The 16520-nt window shown below is 51.2% G+C and overlaps 1 protein-coding gene across 5 annotated transcripts in view; it reads right to left on the bottom strand.

Moving 5' to 3' along the window:
• EXTL3 (exostosin like glycosyltransferase 3) overlaps positions 1 to 16520 on the bottom strand; it is a 199424-nt gene that overhangs the window by 74613 nt on the left and 108291 nt on the right. For 2 of the 5 annotated variants that reach the window (XM_090025692.1, XM_090025782.1), the window contains exon 3: positions 8102 to 8184. The exons of the other annotated variants lie outside the window; for them this stretch is intronic. The gene's annotated coding sequence lies outside the window, so the exon portion shown is untranslated. The remainder of the gene's footprint in view (positions 1 to 8101; positions 8185 to 16520) is intronic. 5 annotated transcript variants of the gene reach the window in all.

Below are 16520 nucleotides of genomic sequence, written 5' to 3'. Positions count from 1 at the left end.
GCTCATCTAGAGGTGCTGGCATCACGAGGAGTTGCGTTTGAGCCCCGAAGCAGTACGCAGACACCCAAATTAAGCAATAATCCAGTAAAGTAGCACAGGTAATGTACAGGGAGAGCCCAGTGCCGGGCAGCTCTTATGCATATGAGCAGATTGCACTATTCAACATGCCCCATATATGCAGGATGCTATTAAGACATACAATTGTGCAGCACTTCCCTACTCCTGCAATGCAGCTCTTTGCAATGAAATAACAGCCAGGCGGGACTTCAAGGAATGCCAGGGACACCTCCGACTCCAAAGGCGCAAATCTGCCACCTGAACTAAAGGAGAACCTCCACTCGGTGGGCAGCGCAGGGTCTACGTCACGCGGTCAAGCAATGCTGCTTTTCTCCGCGAGAGGGCGGTGAGGCCCCCATGGTGGCTGCTACGAAACTAATGACAGCGTAGAAAATTAAAATGAAAGCAAGATGTTATCCTTATGAAGCCTGATGGAACAGCAGTCCAAATCAAATAATCCTTTTAGCAACAAGTAAGGAAGGCAATTGCTTCAACTGAGCAATTGCCTGAACAATCGCCACGTTTTCACCTGCAAATCAATAATTCAATTACGGTGTCCAGTCAAAGTAGGTTCGAAAGGAATAAAGGCCAAACGCTCTTTCCTTGCGTCCCTCTACGCAGGCAGGGCAGCTACGGAGCTGCTTGTCTGCTAGCGACACCATACCCTGCCCAAGCAACAAGGAGGTCAGAGAGGAGCTTTGGGGCGTCTCGCTTACTCTTCTGATTGAACCAATAACCCAGACGCACTTGTCAGGACAGGAATTTCGAGTCTGCTGGATCTCAAAGAGATAAATACGCTGCGAGGCCGCGGGAGTTCAGCCGCCAAGTATGCTCCGATCAGATGCCGGAGAGGCACAGAGTCCCGTGCAGAGAACGGTGCCGTTGTAGAGCAGCTGGGAGCAGGAGATGGTGCCGTTTGTTACAGACTCTGAGCAGCCCAGAAAAGGATGTGGGGGTCACAACTGATAACCTGGCACCGGAAGTGATGAAACTGCCTTTGATTTGGATACGCATAGGAAAACCCTGGAGATCTCTCCCCACTTCCGTACACCGGCTTGGCTGCACGAGCTCGTTGCAGCCTGAGCAGCTGGTTCGGTGAGGCTTTCCACCCAGCCCACCACTTTTCCCTCAAGCAGTGTTGAGGAATTTAGTTCAGAACGTGGACTAATGCCCGCAACCTCCCCACGACAGACTGAGATCCCAGCAGACCCTGCAAAGCAAAGCAACTCAGCCCTTGAATGGAAAACACAATATAGCAAGAAGGGACATTGGGCAACTCCACTGCTGACACTCATCAGCCGAGCCAACACTAGCGTGTTGTGATCGTATCAGCATGGCACTGGTGAGAGGGGAAGAGTGAGGCCAGAGGGGTTATTTTTCAGATGAGCTAAACAAAGTTCTTGTCCCTGGCATTTAACTTCCACATGAGTTGCCTTCTGCTGAGCTCCCTTCCCCTTGTAGCTTTAGTTGCAAAAGTTTCTTCGTCAATCTGGGCTGCTAAGACTCACCACTACCAGGAAAAAAAAAGCAACCACCATCCAGGCATTATTAAAAACATGCAAACAGAAATCAACGGGCATCTCCAGTCAAGATTCGTCTTAACGCTTTATGGCCCTTAAAGCAGGGCAGGTTCTTCCTTTAGGTCTTATGCAGCATTGCATCAGGTCAATGCCTACTGCCTAGATAACAAGACAGGAAGAGGGAAATGTTGCCCAGCCAAAACGCTTGTACTGCGCTGCTGCATGCCATTAAACAGCTGCCAGCTTTTAGCCTGGAGGTGGCTGTAGGCAGAGTGGATGAGTGATGGTCTGAAAGGGGGTCTTGGCATAAGCTTGAGATAGAAAAGGGGTGAACTTGTAATGATATTAGTACAACACAGACTGAAAGAAAAAGGCTCTCCGTGTTATCTGGGCCATTGTGTGTCAACAGGGGCCATTTCTCGGTACCTGCCACGCTGTTCAGTGCCTCTCAGAGTCATTTTCTGGCACAACCCTGCACTCCTTGGACCAACTGGCACGGGGCTGCTTCGAAAGGTATCCAGCTTGGAGGCAGGTGGCCCAAATTTCTGCATCCCCCAGCCATGAAGCAGAGGTGACTGGCTCCAGAGGAACGTGCTCCTTGACAAAAGGCAAGGTCAGACATCACAGCAGAATGGCTGGAAGAATAAAAAGGGGAAAGGAAGGACACCCCAACTCCAGCCCCACCAATGGCACTGGTTGGCACTTGATCAGAGACAGAAAAAAATTCAGGGGAGGAAAGAATCCCCACCATGCCCTAGCTCCTTAACGAATGGTTTGGGATCCACTCCCCATGATGCACAGTCGTGTTTGATCAGTGCCTTGGGGTAAGAAAGCCCCGGAGGAGTCCCGAAGGACAGAGCTCATAGCAGCTCTGAGCAGCAGCTGCCCCAGATGTGAAACACAACCCTGTTTAACGGCATCCGGCAGCGTCCACTTGGACCTGAAGAGGGAACACGGACAGATGAAACCCATGCTTAGCTTGGATGCTGCTGTTAACATCCTCTGCCCCAAATCCCACAACACAACTCCAGAGCGTGGGCTCTAGCACTGTCATTTCTGAAAGGGCCGACGCATCAAGGCTGTTTCCACTGCGCAGAGATGATGCCTCCCACGGGATGCTGCCGTCAAACAGAACGAGGAAAAACCTAGGCATGCTTCCATCACTCTTACCCCACATTGAGTAGCACCTTACTTAGCCAATAACCCCACTCAAATCAACGGCGCTGCTTTTACGGTAGAGTCTGCATAATACAAGCCCCATGTGACAGATCCCTGGTTTATGCAAACCTCAGAACCGCTTCCATCACCCTGGTTGGTTTTTGGGGGTCTCTTATCTCAGTATAGATCAGGCTGATCTTTTATAGCTTGGGAAAACAGCCAAGATTGCAGTGAAGGAGACCAAGGCTGCAGGCTATCCTCAGAGCCATCCAGCATCAGCCACCAGGACGGCCTGTGATCACAGAATCGACGAGTCGGGAGGGACCTGGACAGATCATCGAGTCCGACCCCTGCCATGGGCAGGAAGGAGCACTGGGGGGGTAGGGGTCACAAGACCCCAGCCAGGTGCCTATCCGGGCTCCTCTTGAAGATCCCCAGGGAAGGGGAGAGCACCACCTCTCTGGGAAGCCCAGTCCAGGCTCTGGCCACCCTTACCGTGAAGTAGTTCTTCCTAATATCCAACCTAAACCTCTCCTCCCTCAGCTTGTGGCTGCTGTTCCTGGTGACTCCAAGGGGGGCCCTGGGGAACAGACTGTCCCCGAGTCCCTGCTGGTGGCCCCTGAGAAGGCTGTAGCAGCCACAAGATCCCCCCTCGGTCTCCTCTTGCGGAGACTGAAGAGATTCAGGTCCCTCAGCCTCTCCTCACAGGGCTGGCCACGGAGGCCCCAACCATGCGAGTGGCCTCCTCTGGACCCTCTCCAGGATCCCCACGTCCCTCCCGAAGTGCGGTGCCCAGGACTGGACACAGGACTCCAGCCGCGGCCTGACCAGCGCCGCATAGAGGGGAGCGAGACCTCTCGGGACCCGTTAGTGATGCCCCTGTTGCTGCAGGACAGGGTGCGGGTGGCTCTGCCTGTTGCTTCGTCGTATTGGCGACTCATATTCATCCTGGAGTCAATCCCGACTCCAAGATCCCTCTCTGCCCCTGTGCTGCCGGGAGGGGCAGCCCCCAACCTATAACCATAACTATAACCATAATGCTGGTTCCCTCTCCCCAGGGGCAGTGCCCTGCACTTGTCCTTGTCGAACCGCATCCTGTTCAGATCCGCCCACTTCGCCAACCTACCCAGGTCTGCCTGGACGCGGTCCCTGCCTGCCGGTGGATTCACTTTACCCCCCAGCTTGGTGTCATCAGCGCACTTGAACAGGGTGCTCTCCACCCCCTCGTCCAGGTCGCTAACGAAGATGTTGAACAGCACCGGCCCCAGGACCAAGCCACGAGCCACCAAAATACTGCTGCTGAAACTAGTGTTGAGCAGAGTCCGTAGGAGAGAATTACACTGTGGTAGTTCATGCACGGAGGGTTGGGATGGCTGTACCATAAATACAGGTTGCACTGGCGGGCAAGTTGATATCATCCTATGTGGAATTTGGCTGCTTTGCTCCCTGACAAATGAGTGTAAATCTGCAACCTACCACAAGCAAAGTTGCCCTTCTGAAGACCAGCAATGGACCCACACATCCTGTGTCCCCAGTTTCAGTCATGCCTATTCAGATTATCAGCTCCATACAGCAGGAATGGTCTCGCTTTCCATGCTCAGCACATCCCACAGGGCCACGAACTCTGCTGGGGACTCTTGGCTCTAATACGGCAATGATGAAGTTACATTAACTTATGGAATCGTTGCCAATATGAAATAAATATGCAGTGGATGCATAAGAGGGATTATTAAGTATAAGCATCCGAAGCACCGGCTGAAATGGCTAGAAAAGTTATGCTAAAACTCCTAAGAGGGATAATATGAAGCAGGGGAGAGGAAAAAAAACCAAGTATTTATGAAAACAGCACTGGGAGTTTCTTTCCAAGGAGACATTTCATGACAAGAGTGCTTTTGGGCGGGGGCGGATTCCTGACAAAACAAATCAACTGCTATACGATAGCCCTTTCTCGCAGAGTGCCGGAAAGCTCTCCAGCAGCTTTTAAAAAAAATTAGATTTGCTTATGTTTAACTGCCTAAGTGGAAGCGTCTGGAGATGCTGCTTCCCCCGTGCCGCTCTCGATAATCAAGAGCTCACGATTCTGTTACAGAGAAAAACGCAGGCTGCTTGCTAAGCATTCGCAGCACCTTGCCTTCCCCCCGCAGCCACCAGCGGTGGAGGAAACTCAGCAATGTGTACATTCAGGGTCTTCCTGTTGCACCCCGAGCTCATCTTGCCTTCTCGCCCATGACCCTCGACTCTCTCCGACACGAATTAATGGATGCAGTGGGAATGGCCACCCCCCCCCCCACGTTAATCGCTCGTTAAATGCTAGCGACTGATTTGAAGTCTTGCAAGCAGCTACTCTAAATGCAATCGCAAGAAGGTTCTGCAATATCCGGACCATGATGATGTTCCTGCCCCTCTCCCCTCCGAGAGTAGCCACGATCAGGCAAAGAGCCCTGGAAATAAATTACACTGTACACCTAGACGCTTTGGCCCCTTGATGGCCGCAGGAAACGTGCCAATGCATCTGCTTACAATCTAAATTACATACAGGGGCTCCTGCCAAGTCCTCTGAAGTTTCTTCCCAGTTCAGCTGGAGGATGTTTAAGGTTGCAGGCCCCCCATTTCAAAGGGAGGGAACCGCCGACGCTTAAAGAAGATCTTCCCTTCCAGCTGCACTTGTAAGAGGCAGGTTTGCTGCAGCAAGTGTAAGAAACCAGCCAGTTCCTGATGGCAAAAATCAAGGGGCGTATGGGAGACAGGTGGCACTTACTTCCTCCATTTAAACATCCTCCACTGCCAGCATGGATGCATTTGACTGCCCTCTCCACCCCCCGACACGTACCTTACTCCTCACCTGGGTCAGGGAGTATTTGTGGGAAGGGACTCATGTCTTTATTTGACATTTTTATGAATTTCTGAATTTTATATTTAAGGCTTCCGAATTGCAAGAACAGCCAGAGAACGGAAAAAACAAGCAAGTGGCGGAGTCTCCTTCCTGGAGGTCCCCAACCAGAGGCTGGACAGGCATTTGCCAGTCCTGGATTAGAAACAGTGCAGTCTATGCCATATGCCCCAGGTGACCAGGTGAGAAGCTCCTCATCACCCTGGCCTGGCCTCTCTCCTGTTCTCCCAGGTGTTTTTCTCTCCTTCTGTTTGAGTCCTACCGTAGGGCCTGGCCGCTTTCTATCCAACAAGGCAGTTGCCACTGAGAGTCCCAGGCGGACTTTCTCGCGACAACATGCCATGCTCAGGGTAAGCGCCGTAAGACGGGCCTCCGAGTTTTAGGCCGTCTCTGGAATCTGTGATGGGACTGTGATCGGATCCCAAAACGGCCAGCTCCCAGGGCTGGATTTTAACTGCTCCATTATGAATGTTTGAGAGCAAAATCAGAGGCTGGTTCTCAGTCAGTAGTAGCCTCACTTTAAGAAAAAAAAAAGTGTTTGTCAATGAAACAGCTCCTAGACCAAGCTAGGAGGTTTAACATAAAGCCTGTAACAAGCAAGTAAGATTTTAACCTAAGATTCTCTCCTTTGCTGGAGGCAAAATTCATTCCCTGGTGCAGCACATGCTTGCACGCTCTTCCCCCCTCTCCCACAAGCATTTGCTAGTATGTTTGGACTTTCAGGGTGGTGGAGGATTGATATCTTTTGCCGGATCTTAGCCGAATCTTTTGAACTCGAAGTCAGGCTCTCGCAGGAGCTGAGCTCCAGCGCTCCCGCAGAACAGAACAGCCAGGGCTCACTTTCACTTGAACAAGGAAAAGAAAGGGATGTAAAGTGATGAGGTCTGGAGGTGGGGGGGGAAAGAGGACTCATAGGCTCACGGAAATGCAACATGAAAGAAGGCCATTATGGATCTGAACGCCGTGATCCCGTAAGCTAACGTAACAAGGCCCAGTTAGTACAGGGATGATTCCCCTGAGGGAGCTGCCAGCGCTGCCGAGTCAGCAGGAAGCATCCCACCCCGAGCATGCATCACGCAGATGCTCTCTTGGAGATGCTCCTTCAGAGGGCAAGCAAACACCAGGTACCGATCCCATCACTTCTCATTAAGGGGGTGGCAGCAATTTTCGCAAATTCTTGGCGTTTGGGGCTGGAAGAGATCACCCAATCTCCTAGTTTAACTGGCTGCTCAGAAAGGCCATTCACTGCCCCTGCCCCTGCCCAAAAGCACTCTTGTCATGAAATGTCTCCCTGGAAAGAAACTCCCAGCGCTGTTTTCTTAAATACTTTGTTTTTTTCCTCTCCCCGGATTCATATCATCCCTCTTAGGAGTTTTAGCATAACATTTCTATCTTTCAGCCAGTGCTTCAGACATGTATACTTAATAATCCCCCTTATGCATCCACTGCATATTTATTTTATATTAGCAACAATTCCATAAGTTAACATAACATCTTCATTGCCGTATTAGAGCCAAGGCGCCCCAGCAGAGATCGTGGCCCTGTGGGATGTGCTGAGCATGCGAAGTGAGACCCTTTGCAAGAGCAGAAGCCTGAACCCCTGCGCGGCGGCTGCACTCCACCAGCTGCAAACATAGGCACCAACTTTTATTTTTGCTAGGAGCGGGGGCCCAAGATGATGGACAAGTGGAAAGTTTCATGTATTTCCAGTGACAGCCCTCTTCTCGAGCCCTTTGGGCATATATGTAGTGCGCACTGCACCGGTCCCCACCAAATCCACCTGCCAGCTCCCTCTCCATCTCCATTTCTGCACGGTGCCAGGTAGCAGGAATGGAGCAGCAATAGCTGCACTTCAGGGGCTGAGGAAGTGACCTTGGACACTGCCGTTTATAAAGATGGGGGGGCTAAACTAGAGTCTCCTGGATGAAGGGCATTATGGGTAACATTTTCCAAAACACCACAATGACTACATCCCCATTTAGTTTCATTTCGAATTAGGCTCCCGAGTCATTTAGGTAGCACAGATAGCTTGACGTTTATTATTAATATCACCGACGCATCTTGCAGAACTCTTTTCAGTTGCAGACAACCTTGCCAAACTTTAAGTGTTCAGCCTGAAACGAACACACCAAACCCCCAATCAGCCGGCATAGAAAACGCCAGCCAAAACGGCTCAGCTGCTTCTAATTGTTATATTAATGATAAGCAATTGTGTAATTAAAGCCTGTATCAGAACGCATAGGCACCAGGTGGCCACAGTAAGATTGCACAGACAGCCTTACTTCTGCCATTTCCTAAATTCAGGATGCCTGGGTTTGAAATTTCCACTTTTTTTTGTTTAAGAGGGGGACAGAGGGGAAGGGGGATACAGAAAATACACACGCATAATATAAACACAAGGTACTGAAGGAAAAACGAAGAGCAAACACAGTAGGCTAAAGTCTGCTCAACTCAGCAGTGGTCGGGTGTACTTTACCTCCTCCTTGGCTCAGACCTGCGCTGTCACACATGAACTTCCCTGCTCATTTTCTTCCCGTGTTGATCTCAGGGGTTCCTCTCCTGTTTTAAACAAACACACAAACAAAACCACATAGACGTCGAAGCTATAACCCAATGCCAACGGCACTGTACAAGCAAAGCTGCCTGCTAGCGCTCAGGTTGGAAACATGCCTTCTTTCAGCCCCGATTCAAGAAGGAGGGGAGATTTAGATGACGGCTTGCCCTGAGGCTGAGCCCTCCTGCATGCCTGGGGAATTCAGCATGGATTCACCAGGGGCAAGTAACGCTTGACCAACCTGACTGCCTTCTAGGATGAGGTGACTGGCTCTGTGGGTGTGGGGAAGCCGGTGCAGGTGATATAATACCTTGATTTTAGCAAGGCATTTGATACGGTCTCCCACAACATTCTCGCAGGCAAGCTAAGGAAGTACAGCCTGCACAAATGACTATAAGGTGGACAGAAAACTGGCTGGGGCATTGGGCTAAGAGTAGTAATCAATGGTTCGATGTCTCGTTGGCAGCCGGTATCAAGTGGAGTGCTCCAGGAGTCGGTCCTGGGGCCGGTTTGGTTCAATGTCTTCACTGACACCCTGGAAGATGGCACAGCATGCACCCTCAGCAAGTCTGCAGATGACACCAAGCTGGGAGGGAGTAGTAGATACACTGGAGGGTAGGGCTAGGATTCAAAAGACACCTCGACAAATTGGAGGATTGGACCAAAAGGAATCTCAAGGGGTTCAACAAGGACAAGTGCAAAGTCCTGCACTTAGGAGGGAAAAATCCCAGGCACCAGAACAGGCTGGGGGCTGACTGGCTGGGCAGCAGCTCTGCAGAAAAGGACGTGGAGGTGACAGGGGACAAGAAGCTGAACAGGAGCCAGCAGTGTGCCCTTGTTGCCAAGAAGTTGACCGGCGTCCTGGGCTGCGTTGGTAGAAGCGTTGCCAGTAGGTCCAGGGAAGTGATTATTCCCCTCTACTCAGCACTGGAGAGGCCACATCTGGAGTCCTGCATCCAGTTGTGGGCCCCCCACTACAGACAGGACGTGGACACATTGGAGAGAGTCCAGCGGAGGGCAATGAAAATGACTGGGGGACGACTGGTGAGGAGAGGCTGAGGGAACTGGGCTGATTTAGTCTGGAGAAGAGGAGACCGAGGGGGACTGAATAGCAGCTGTCACCTCCCTGCAGGGGGGCTGCAAAGAGGATGGAGCTGGACTGGTCTCAATGATGGCAGATGACAGAACGAGGAGCAATGGGCTCCGTTTGCAGCAAGGGAAGTTTAGGTTAGATATTAGTAAATATTTTCTCACTACAAGGGTAGTAAAACACTGGAACAGGTTACCCAGAGAGGTGGTGGAGTCTCCATCCGTGGAGGTTTTGAAGACCTGGGTAGACAAAGCCCTGGCTGGGATGATGCAGTTGGGGCTGGTCCTGCAATGAGCAGGGGGTTGGACTAGATGCAACCCCCTGAGGTCCCTTCAACCCTCACTGTCTCCGACTCAAGTGAGACCTGTCACAGGCAAGACAGAACTACGGTGTCTGCACAGCGCCCAGTGCCCCCAGCTCCAAACAGCAGCAAAGGAAACCATGCACCTGATGGGATCCTGCATGGAGCAAATGATCGTTACACAGGTGACAACACAGATGTGGGGCAGATGGTGCTGTCCTGTTGATCCCTTAACAAGCCCTAGAGGCCACAGGGCATCAGTACCACACACCGTGCATGCCGGAACAGTCGCTCAGGTCATGGATTAGACATGTAGGGCTCAAGCCCTAGCCCTCCTGCTGCCATCGCCAAATCAGTAAAAACAAGCAAAAAGACAGGGCTAAGAAAAGCCCTGCTTTGCCCTGGGAATCCCAGCTGTATAAAAGCAGCGCAGTTTAGGAATCAGGGCACCGTGAGATTCAGGCTGGACTCCTCTCCTGGCCTCCGACTTGCTCCATGACCTTTACTTCGCTGAGCTACTACACACCCTGCTCCAAGGCGAGAGATGGAGAAAAGCATCCAGCCTTGCAAGGTCTATGGGGATGGGCCTGCTAAGTTTTATAAGCAATAATCAACCAGCTACAGCATTTACAACCACATCTGATCCAGATGTCATGAAGGCAGGAAGTGGCGAGTCCTTACATCGCTACTCTTTGCCCACCCGGTCCCCGTAGTACCAGCTCTGCGCTCGGTTTGCCAGTTTGTGCTATAGGATGAATTCCTGTATTGTCTGACAAAAACAAGATACACCCGCTGACAGCTCTGAATGCAAACTTTCCTGGAAATATTTGAACCCAAGCTTTTTTGGAAATATTTCCAGGAAATATTTGAACTCAAGCTTTCCTGGAAACAAGATACACCCACTGGCAGCTCTGAACCCGAGCACCAAAGAAATACTTCACGCACCGATGAGGCCAGTGGGGCCACTGTGACTTAGGCCCCAAAATTTCACCGGGCATCATGCCCACCACCTCTTTACACTGGTTTCTCTCCAGTTGAATCCACAGCTCCATCTCAGATGCATTTCTCTGGCAAGCAGCCTCCTGACTGCAGCAGCAGAGACCAGACAGGCTCAAGACGCACCCAGGGCCCTTATATTAACTCCGCTGTGATGCTGCTCACCTTTAGGTTTCGCAGCCTATGCTTCTGTTGTATGCGGCGTTTCCTTTTGTTAAAAAGCAATAAAAGCTGCTCAGCGGGGCCCGCTATATCTGATGCTCATAAAGATCCTTCTTCCCACCCCAAAGGGAGAAGCAGGCTGGAGAGAAACTCCTTTTGCTCCCCTCGGTCCATTCACATGGTCCCAGTCCTGCCTTTATCCTGGGTAGGAAGAAGAGCAAAACGAGGCGCTTTCCTGTTTGGTTTGGTGACAAGAGTGACTGCGGCTTACACAGGCTCTCTCCTTTATTCCCATAAGACAAATGCTTCCCCTATGTTCAATGAGGAGCTCGGCCGTCATGCCACAGAGGAAGTGCTCTCTCAAATGAAGCTAAAGCTTTCTCCTGGCAAGCCACAGATGTGGCTGACATCCATCTGCAGGAGGCTGCAGGATGTTTGCGGACCTGGAAACTCAAGGCACGTTTCTGTTTTTTCTTTTTTATTGTTCTTCACTCCTCCCCTCGTGGGCGGAAGAGCTTGCAGGGCACAATTCATTGTGGGGTGCCGCGGGCCGGATGGAAGTGCCTGGCAGACTGGATTCAGCCTGCAGACTATATTTTACCCAGCCCTGGTTTAGACGCTGCTGAACATTTGGACTAGTACTCTAGCCACATCTTGCTTGAGACATCTTAAAAGGGATCCAACAGTCCCGAGCAGCCAGGTGCTGAATGCAGCTAAAAAGGAAAGCCTACAAAGGATGGAGGACGGGATTCACCTCCAAGGAGGATTATTCTGCACTGGTCCGGTCCTGCAGGGACCAAACTAGGAAAGCCAAGGCTGCAACTGAACTCCAACTAGCTTCAGGCATCAAGGACAACAAAAAGTCCTTTTTCAGATACGTGGGGAGCCGGAGGAAAAGCAAGGGCAATGTTGGACCCCTGTTAAACCAGATGGGGCAACTGACAACTGACGCCCAGGAAAAAGCCAACCTATTAAATAGGTACTTTGCGTCAGTCTTTCATCAGTCCCATGGGACGCCCATGCCTGCTATGGGACAGGGAGATCTGGGTGAGGGGGATCCCCTCCCCTCCAGAAATGCTGACCTCATGAAGGAACACCTTGAGAAGCTGGATACCTTCAAGTCAGCTGGCCCTGACAACCTGCACCCCAGGGTACTCGAGGAGCTGGCGAGCGTCATAGCCCAGCTCCTGGCACAGAGCTTTGAAAACTCCTGGCGCTCTGGTGTAGTGCCCGAAGACTGGAAGAAGGCCAATGTGGTGCTGATCTCCAAGAAAGGGAGGAGAGTGGATCCGGCTAACTACAGGCCCATTAGCCTGGGGAAGATCTTAGAAAAGTTTATTAAGGAGGCCATCCTTGATGGACTGGCCCAGGCTAACATCCTAAGGGATAGCCAGCATGGGTTTGTTGCGGGTAGGTCTTGTTTGACAAATCTCATTTCCTTCTATGACCAGGTGACCTATCACCTGGACAAGGGAGAAGAGATTGATGTCATATATCTTGACTTCAAAAAAGCTTTTGATCTGGTATCCCATGATCACCTCTTGGCCAAACTGGCCAGTTGTGGCCTTGGCTCCACCACGATCCGCTGGCTGGGAAACCGGCTCCGTGGTCGGGCCCAGAGGGTTGTAATCGATGGCAGTCACTCATCGTGGTGCCCTGTGACCAGTGGGGTCCTTCAAGGCTCTGTCCTGGGACCCATCCTGTTCAACATCTTCATTAACGATGTGGACATTGGAGTCAGGAGCGGACTGGCCAAGTTCGCCGATGACACCAAACTTTGGGGCAACGCATCCACGCCAGAAGATAGGCGGGTGATCCAGGCTGACCTGGACAAGCTCAGCAAATGGGCGGACAAGAACCTCATGGTGTTTAACACCGAAAAATGCAAGGTTCTCCACCTTGGGAGGAAAAACCTGCAGCACCCTTATAGGCTTGGCAGTGCTAGGTTGGTTAGCACTATGGAAGAAAGAGACTTGGGGGTCATCATTGACCACAAGATGAACATGAGCCTGCAATGCGATGCTGCAGCTAGTAAAGCGACCAAAACGCTGGCTTGCAGCCACAGATGCTTCTCGAGCAAATCCCGGGACCTCATTCTCCCCTTGTACTCGGCCTTAGTGAGGCCACAGCTGGAGTGCTGCGTCCAGTTTTGGGCTCCACAATTCAAAAAGGATGTGGAGAAGCTTGAGGGAGCCCAGAGGAGAGCCACGTACATGATCAGAGGTCAGGAAAACAGATCTTACGATGACAGGCTGAGAGCCACGGGACTCTTTAGCCTGGAAAAGCGCAGGCTCAGGGGTGATCTGATGGCCACCTATAAGTTTATCAGGGGTGACCACCAGGATCTGGGGGAACGTCTGTTCACCAGAGCGCCCCAAGGGATGACGAGGTCGAACGGTCACAAACTCCTGCAAGACCGTTTCAGGCTGGACATAAGGAAGAATTTCTTTACTGTCCAAGCCCCCGAGGTCTGGAACAGTCTGCCAGCGGAGGTGGTTCAAGCACCTACATTGAACACCTTCAAGAGACATCTGGATGTTCATCTTGCTGGTATCCTATGATCCCTGCTGACTTCCTGCCCTTTGGGCGGGGGGCTAGACTTGATGATCTCCCGAGGTCCCTTCCAGCCCTGATGTCTATGAAATCTATGAAATAGCCCCGCCATGCATGCAAATGAAAGCTGGGCAGGAACCTAGCTAGAAACTCGTTATGTTTTCAAGCACTAACTTTGTAGTCAGTTGCCTCCGTTTATAGCTGGATGGACAATGTTTATGGTATTCTCGTTACTTTGCACGCATGGTCAGTCTACATTTACGGTGCATCAGTTAATTGTGTAATATATGTAACATGTGGCAGGGATCGAGGTTTATTTTAAACGCGCCACAAAACGAGCAGCGCGATTCAAGGCTCCCACGGTCACAGGTCACTCGAAACCTTCGCTCGCTATTTAAAAATGGTTGATGAGGTGCCTGGGGTGCACACGATGTTTCATGGACCCAGACCACAATCCCCTCCCTGAGCAACTTGTGAGCTAAATGACCCAGGATAGCTATTACAATGCATGAGAGTTAGCAGTGCCTATTGACATAAGACTAAGCTGACCCGGGCTTGGCTCATCCCATAAGAAAAACAGCATGTTCTTTCCAGCTCCCAGGAGACAAATAAGGGCAAAAAATCATTTGTTTGATTTATTAGTTTTTATGAGCCAGGCTGTACGGACAAGCAGCAAACCTAAACCGCTGCTGTCAGCAGAAGAGAAGGACATCGTGTGACCCAGTACTCTTGTTTGTCTCCTTTTCTGTCTTTTGGAGCAGCCTAGGTACCCTCTGAAATTAAAAGTGTCCCTTGCTATAGCACTCACCCCATTGGGGCTCCCCCTTAAAGTCTACCTTTGCTGGAACGGGGAAGTCGTGAAAAACAGCTAGGGTGTCAATATTTACTGCTCAATGCCAAGGAGCTACCACGTGGCAGCATGTGCCGTTACCACATTTTTACCCCTGCTTTTGGGACAACGGTAACACTTGGCAAATGCTCACTTTTTCATAGCTCTTTAAAAAGGAAAAACTGACCTGGGGTGGGTTTCCCCTTCATGGGTGCAGATCAGCAGGGCTGAGATGGGATAATGCAACTTAAAGGAAGGAATAGGGATCCCAGAGCTTGAGATGCCACAGTCCTCCCCGGATCCGAATGCAGGACAGAGGCAGCACTGGCTACGCCCCTGGACAACCTCCTTCAGGGGTGCGAGGAGGGGTCAAACGTCCAACCCAGCATTCGCGCATCTCTCAGCCGTCTTCTAGACCACTGATCACTCGGTGAGGGAGACCTGCCGGTGGGAGCCAACAGGGGTAGGCTGACTAAACTGACTCCTCGAGAGAAGATCCCTGAAGGCGGCCGTACCACCAGTTTACCACTAATCCTCAAATACAAGGTTCTTCATCAAAATCAAGCATGGATGATCCATTCTCCCCAGTGCAAATGATTTAGGGGTAGACTCTACTCCCAGGTTGGCCCCGAAGTCCACCTGGAAACGACAGCTCAATATGCAATCACTTGTCTCTCGGAGGGCAAGGCACGCTATACCAAAATCTGCATGTTTTTAGGACCCCTTTGCTAGCAAAGGTCCAGATCTCACACATGCTTACTTGGTTAAGGAAGCCAAGGCTCACTTGGCCTTGGCTAAGAAAGAGATGAGGAGAGAGGTCACCACTACATGGGTGAGGGGCCAAACACGTCTCAACAGCAGCCCTGACCAGGGGGAACTGCCAGGTGAGGCAGGGAGAAGAGCAACTTTTCTTCGGCCCCTTTGGTCACTGGGTCCCCACTGATGCCAGCTGAAAAGGCGTGTGGACGTGGCTGGATGGTCATTAGGGATGCGAGTCAGAACGATAAATACACACCCACAAACACAATCTCTCTCCCCCGGACAAGAACCGAGTTCAAAGTCCTACATTTTCCTTTGCAAGAACTAAAGACACCCTTTCCCCACTTGCACTGCTTTAAGTGTCTGTGAAGCCAAGCAAGACCCCTGCTTTCCAAATATGCCAGACTATTTTCCATGTGCACGCTTTAATGCACAGGCACCTGTTACTGGAATTAGGTTTTGGGGTTTTTTTTAAAGCTTAAATGGGTCTTTTTTTCGACATGAATATTCGCAGGTCATCTCTGAGATGTCTACGGGCACAGACTTGGAGCCCTGGGAGCTCTAGACCGTCTGGATACTACACAACTCCAGTCCCACAGCTCCTGCTTTGATCTATTCCCACTTGGAGAACTGGAGGTCCCCAAAGGCCTTTAAAGATGAGAGGAACCTGAACTGGGAGGAGATGTTTAGTGCATAAAGGCCCCATCATCAACCCTTTGAAACAAAATGTTTTGAAACCGGCTTTAAATTCCCTATTCTCCTGTCGCTCCAGCCTTTCTTCTCTGATATTTTGCTAAGCAAATGGGGCCCATGCTTGGCAGAGGCAGAACGGGACTGCACACGCTGCAGAGACCGTGCTGACTGGCATCTGTCACTCGCAGCAGCGTCAACCTTTAACCAAGCGCCTCGCCGCCACAGTCCAAATGCAAAAAGCAAATGGCAGATGTCTACAGCAGCATGCGCTGCGTCCAGGGAGGAATTAGTCTGCAGAGAAGAGCAAAGCATGCAGCCCCTCATTATTCAGACTGGGGTCCAGAGGCAGAACCGGCAGCATCCGAAGCCGACAAACTGAAGCAGCTGAGTCGGTCGCACTTGGGAGGGGGACAAAGGGTGGGTTCGATTGCTACAACCGTCTGCGTGGTTATCATGGGAGACATTTCAACACCGAATTTAGTGCCTCCAGTCCTTGATCACGAAGGTGTGGGTGTGCAAAGCAGCCAGCCAACTCAGTGCATAGCGCACCCCGGCTCTCAACTGACCTTTCCATCCCAGCAGCTGGCTCTGGAGGGGGCCGTATTCAGCCCTTCTTTATTGGACTGATGGGTCACCTCACTCAGGGTCCCAAAGGGGGAGAGGAAGGGCAGAGAGGTCTCAAAGGATCTCTCCTCTCCTCAATAACTCCTCTTTTAGGGGTTTATTTATGACTGTATTCACACAGAGCTAAAGGCCAAACACGTGCCCCAACTGCAACAGGCCCTGTGCAGTTAAGAAACTATGCAGGTGCCTGGTACTGCAGCAATGCAAGCGGGGCAAAGCCATTGCCACTTGAACCCCATTTCATCTCAGGCTAAAGTTGCAGCCATTTGGCTCATTTATATCAATGCAGGCCATGAAGAGGTAGCAGTTATGCTAGCAGCTGAGGCACTGAGCA

Source organism: Crocodylus siamensis, chromosome 1 (genome assembly GCF_052110815.1).
Source record: "Crocodylus siamensis isolate JL-2025a chromosome 1, ASM5211081v1, whole genome shotgun sequence".
In the NCBI taxonomy this organism is placed as follows: Eukaryota; Metazoa; Chordata; order Crocodylia; family Crocodylidae; genus Crocodylus; species Crocodylus siamensis.
The sequence above is the reverse complement of the archived record's forward strand: the minus strand, read 5'-3'. Positions and strand labels throughout refer to the sequence as shown.